This window comes from Choloepus didactylus, chromosome 12 (assembly GCF_015220235.1).
Source record: "Choloepus didactylus isolate mChoDid1 chromosome 12, mChoDid1.pri, whole genome shotgun sequence".
Taxonomy (NCBI): domain Eukaryota; kingdom Metazoa; phylum Chordata; class Mammalia; order Pilosa; family Megalonychidae; genus Choloepus; species Choloepus didactylus.
The window spans coordinates 92,763,580-92,769,700 of NC_051318.1; the positions used below are offsets into that span (position 1 = coordinate 92,763,580).

Sequence of the window (6,121 nt, forward strand, 5' to 3'; positions counted from 1 at the left end):
AGCAGCCTCTCCCCTAAAATAGGCACTAAATCACTGTCATATGGCCAATGTTGGTTTGGATATATTCTGCATGGTTATATATTTATTTGTTCACCATTCCTTTTTGGATTTTAGATCTCCGTTGAAGGACACTGCTTAGTGAGGTACATTATGGTAAATTCAGTCTTTGTTCATCTCCAGTTCAGATCAGGTGTTGCAAGCTTTCAGGCTCTGGGTTTCAGAGCTTATATTGTTTCAGAGCTTATATTGTAATTGTGGATAGTGAGCTCATGTAAGTTGTGGGAATCTATGAGGCCTGAGATGAGGATGCATTCCTTCAGCGAGGGTTTGCTTTTGCTTCTCCTGGGTGTTCTGGGGTACAGTCAACCAGAGATGCTTATTGCAGAGAAGCTTATTACTGCAAAGGAGAGGCTGAACCTGCTTATAATTGTGCCTAAAGTCTCCCTGAGTGCCCTGTTTGTTGCTCAGATGTGGCCCTCTCTCTAACTAAGCCACCTTGGCAGGTGATCTCACTGCCCTCTCCCCTCCCTGGACCTGATTCCCAGGGGTGTAAATCTCCCTGGCAACGTGGGATATGACTCCCAAGGATGAATCTGGACCCAGCACTGTGGGATTGAGAACACTTTCTTGACCAAAAGGGGGATGCAAAATGAAATGAAATACAGCTTCAGTGGCTCAGAGATTTCAAATGGAGTCAGGAGGTCACTCTGGTGGACATTCTTATGCACTATATAGATAACCCTTTTTAGGTTTTAATGTATTGAAATAGCTAGAAGTAAATAACTGAAACTATCAAACTCCAACCCAGTAGCCTGGACTCTTGAAGACGATTGTATAACAATGTAGCTTACAAGGGGTGACAGTGTGATTGTGAAAGCCTTGTGGCTCACACTCCCTTTATCCAGTGTGTGGATGGATGAGTAGAAAAAATGGGGACAAAAACTAAAGAAAATAGGGTGGGATGGGGGGGATGATTTGGGTGTTCTTTTTTACTTTTATTTCTTATTTTGATTATGATTCTTTCTGGTGTAAGGAAAATGTTCAAAAATAGATTGGGGCGATGGATGCATAACTATATGATGGTGCTGTGAACAGCTGATTGTACATCATAGATGATGTATGGTATGTGAATATATCTCAATAAAACTGAATGTAATTAAAAACAACAACAAAAAACACTGTCGCTTGGTGGAGGAGATTGGTGGATGCCTTAGATTTACCACACTGGTTCCCAGACTTTTGTGGGGTATGTTATTCAAATCCCTAACAATACCAAAGCATTTAAATGGGTATGTGTTTATTTATTAAGCATTTCTTGGTATGCTGTTGAAGGAGGTTTTTCAGGCTATCTAGGCTGTGATATATTTAGAAATGGAAGTCTTTTTTTTCTTCATCATGGTGGGTTTATGGGTGATTTATTTTCTTCTCTAATAGTCATAATTTCTAAATGCTTGATAAAGGGTATATATTACTTTTAAAACCAGAAAACATTTAAATGTGATTTTTAAAAATTTCCATAAATGGGCTTTAACAAAATGACATAAGCAGACCTCTTCTTAATAGCCCACCGGATACTCTCAGAGACTCAGGGATTAGTTTGCAAGAATGGGAAGGTGTGCTGAGCTCTCTTTCTGACCTTGTTTAATTCCAGGACACCTTGCAATTAAGAGGCTGGGTCACCAGCTTAATTGGTGCCGGGTCTTATTTATTTATTTAGTTATTTTTGAGATATTTACATTTTTTAAATTTTTAATTCATTTTTATTGAGATATATTCACATAACATGCAGTCATACAAAGTGTACATTCAGTTGTTCACAGTACCATTATATAGTTGTGTGTTCATCACCAAAATTAATTTTTGAACATTTTTATTACCACAAACACAAAAACAAGAAGAATAAAAATTAAAGTGAAAAAGAATAATTAAAGTAAAAAAGAACACTGGGTGCATTCCCCGCCCCCACCCCCCACCCCCCATTTTTCTACTCCTCCATCCATACACTGGACAAAGGGGAGTGTGGTCCATATGGCTTTCCCAATCCCATTGTCACCCCTCATAAGCTACATTTTCATACAATCGTCCTCAAGATTCAGGGGTTCTGGGTTGTAGTTTGATAGTTTCAGGTATTTACTGCTAGCTATTCCAATTCATTAGAACCTAAAATGCTTTGTCTATGTTGTGCATAAGAGTGCCCACCAGAGTGACCTCTTGGCTCCTTTTGGAATGTCTCTGTCACTAAAACTTTATTTCATTTCCTTTCACATCCCCCTTTTTGGTCAAGAAGATGTTCTCCATCCCACAACACTGGGTCTAGATTCCTCCCCAGGAGTCATATTCCACGTTGCCAGGGAGATTCACTCCCTGGGTGTCAGATCCCATGTGGTAGGGAACAAATGCCCCAGCTCTGCTTTTATCTCCTCCATAGTTGCCTCCAACTGATTCTCCAGCTTGTTGACTGGAGGTTCACACCCACAGCCACTTACTGGTGCCTGCAGCACTTTGCCATCCTTGACCCAGGAATACGCCTAGAGCCGGTACAATCTGAAGTCCCGGGGAGGCGGTGGAGATGAGCATCGAGGCCTGCCCCTCTTTCTAGGGTGATGGTGTACATGCCAGCTCTTCGGGTGCCCAGGCTGTTGATCCGTGGGTGAGAAAATGCTGACCCCCTGGGCTGTGTTGTCCTTCGCTCTGGGCTCTGGGGAGGCTGACAGGGAGTGTTCTCGGTCTCTGTTCCCCGCAGCAGCCTGCTCACTGCCAGACCCCTGCCCTTGCTTTGTGCCGCCTCATCTCTTTGGCACAGACTGGGTTCTCCTCTCTTCCTTGAGCCTCTTTCTTTTTCCTCAGGCTTTGCCCACTGCTGAAAATAAGGAACCTGGGGAGCTTTAGAGAGGAGAGGAGCAAAACTTCCAGTATATTTGGTAGCTGGCAGTCCTCCGGTGGAGTCTGGCCTGCTTTATTTACAATGGTTGCATCGGCTACAGCGTCTCTGCACGATTTTGAACGGCCTTCCTGTGATTTAGACACCAGTAATATGAACTGCTGTGTCTCCAGCCTGGTTCTTTTCAGGCACAAAACAGAAAGCGCCAGGGAGGGGCTGCCTCATGCACAAGTGATCACAGTGCACAGCCACGGTGCCCAGGGGTCCCCTGCGTTATTTTGGAGGGTGGCTCTTCTCCCTCGACCCTCCTCCCCAGCAGGAGGGTGCCTGTGCCCTGGGAGGGGCTGATCTGGCAGGCCGGGTGCAGGGCGGTGTTGTCCGCCTTCTTCCCGGTGGAGCAGCCCATTGTGGTCTTGTCTGACCCGAGCACAACCCTCCTAAGTGAGCGCCGCGGTGCTGATTGCTCCCCACCACCCAAGCCGGGTGTGGATGTCCTGACCCCAGCATCCTGCACCCCGTGTTCGCAGCCAGCCTTCTACAAGATCTGGACTCCAGAAAGATGACCCTTATTGGCAGCAAGATGCAGGGGATCCGGCCAGGCTTGGAGCCTCTCCCTCCGCGCCGTGGATGGTGAGCTGAGCTGCGTTCTCGGCTTGGCCTTGGTTCGCTGCTACCAGAAGGCGTTCTGCAAACTAATGCATCGTGACAGCTCATGGATTAGGAGGGACAGAGGTTTCCAGGCAAGCAGTAGACAAGTTCTTTCAGCTCAACAAAGACATTGGCCTGAGCCAGCCCCACGGGTGGAGATGCTCCCGATCACTGGAAGGGGCCTTTTCTCCACTGCCCCTTCTGGGACCTTTGTCTCCTGCGCTGGGCGTCGGCGCCCCAGGGACTGATGCTGGTGACCGGACAGGGCCCTGGGAGCTCTAAGGGGACCAGTTCCCGCGGCGCAGGTTACCTGCTGGAAGCCTTTTTTGATTCGAAGGTGTCTTGCCCCTGTCCCTTCCTTTCTATTCTCACTTCTCCCAGCCTAGTTCATCTAACTTAATCCAGTCTCTGGGTTGTGGGAACTAACTCCTATCCATCTCCTCTCTACCCAGATTAGAGTCTACTCTTTACTGCAGATTGAAAATTCCACATTTTATCATTTCCCAGCTCTAAAGTCCACAGTGGTTTAGAAAGGCTTACTTTTTGACTACTTTCTTCTGCTATTCTGGAGCCACAGCAATCGTTTCTCAACTTTTCTCTCTTAGAACACACATCTGCTGTCTAGCTTCAAATATTGGAAGTTGTGTAGGTGGAAAATGCATTCTGCATAAGGCTTTTAGAAAGCACATGCTTGCTGGTGTGTGTCAGGCACTGATCTAGGTGCTCAGTGTTAGTGGGGAGAACACAACAGATGGGGTGTGTATCCTCACAGGTTTATAGTTCAGGCAAATAGTGAAAGAATAAAGGGGGACAGAAGCAGAATATAAGATGGTTCATAAATGTAATTGTGTGGCTTTTTGTTTTTTAAGCTACAATTTGGTGCACTCTACTCACCGCAAACCAAGGAGATAGTCATTTTACTCTCATTTTCCAGAGTAGGCAAATGGAGATCAGAAGTTTGAATAACTTCTAAGGTAGCAAAGCTGGGATTCCAGCCAAGTCTGCTTGACTCCAAAGCCTGGGCACAGGCCTTTTGTGAGCTGGCTGATTTTCAATGTCCTGGGCTTTTCCTGACTTCTAAGACTCCTTCCCACTCTGTTCCAGTTTGCTAATGCTGCCGTTATGCAAAATACCATAAAAGGATTGGCTTTTCTAAATGGGGTTTATTTAGTTACAAAGTTATAGTCCTAAGGCCACAGTGTCCAAGGTAAGGCATCAGCAATCAGGTACCTTCACTGGATGATGGCCAATGGTGTCCAGAAAACCTCTGTTAGCTGGGAAGGCACGTGGCTGATGTCTGCTGATCCTGGGTTGTGTTCCAGCTCCTCTTTCAGCTTCTGTGCATTCTTCAAAGTGTTGCTCTTGGGACATTTTTTCCTCTCGCAGCTTCTCTGGAGCCAAGTGTCAGCAAAGTCTGCTTTCAAAGGCCATCTCCAAAATGTCTCTCTGAGCTGCAGCAGCGCGCTCCTTCTGTCTGAGCACTTATAGGGCCCCAGTGATTTAATTAAGACCCATGCTGAATGGGCAGGGCCACACCTCCATGGAAATTATCTAATCAGAAGTATCACCTACAGTTGGGTGGGTCACATCTCCATGGAAACAACTTAATCCAATGCTTCCAACATAATCAACACTAATATGTCTGCCCCCACAAGATTGCATTAAAGAACATGGCATTTTGGGGGACATATGTCCAAACCGGCACACACCCCAAGGGTCCAAGGCTCAATACTGCCTCTTCCTGGCAGGTTCCCTTTGTGAATATTGCTGCACCTTGTATTTCTTGGAGCCTCTATCACCTGCTGCCTTATACCATGGCCATTTGTGTTCCCATCATAGCCCCCAAAGGCTGCAAGCTCCTTGAAGTTGGGACTGTGCTTTACTCCTCTTTATATCCATAGCTGAATGAACGGAACGAGCAAATACAAATTTCAACTGAATGTTAGAATTGCTACTTGACATCGCTCTCGCTCTCACACAAGTCCCCTTGCTCCATTACCTCACACAGGTTATTTGGGGGCAGATAGAGCAGCCCTCCCTGCTTCTCAGGTCACCAGTGGGACATCCCAAGGTGGAAACACTAAGAAAATCCCCAGAAACAAGGCTATTAGAAGGTAACTTCCAGAGGGAGGAGAACACTTGTCTTGGGGGGGCAGAATCTCAGTTGAAAGTGTGGTACTTGACAACAGGGCAGTAAACTCACCATAGGCTCTGAGGCTATGGAGGACTCAGGCCAAGTACATGAATTTCACCAAACTCTCAGTAAAGTACTTTCTCGAGGGCTTATACCTGAGCTCTGTGGGCGAGTGCTGGGGGCATGCCCTCCAGCAGCCCCTCAGATCTGCCTTTCAGGAAATGTCAGCCTGACAACCACCAGCATGGTATATCCATACAATGGAATATTATTTGGCCATGAAAAGGGATGAAGTCCTGATGCATGCGACAACAGGGATGAACTTGAAGACATCCTGTTGAGTGAAATAAGCCAGATAAAAGAAGACAGATGTTTTATGATCTCACTGATATGAAATAATTAGAACAAGCAAACTCAGTCAGAAACTAGAAAATAGGTTCCCAGGGGCCAGGGTAAGG

General features: G+C 46.1%; 1 pseudogene; it reads right to left on the reverse strand.

Annotated features, from left to right (window-relative positions):
* Positions 1–2,330: 2,330 nt before the first annotated feature.
* LOC119506910 lies at positions 2,331–5,848 on the reverse strand (annotated as a pseudogene).
* Positions 5,849–6,121: the final 273 nt, after the last annotated feature.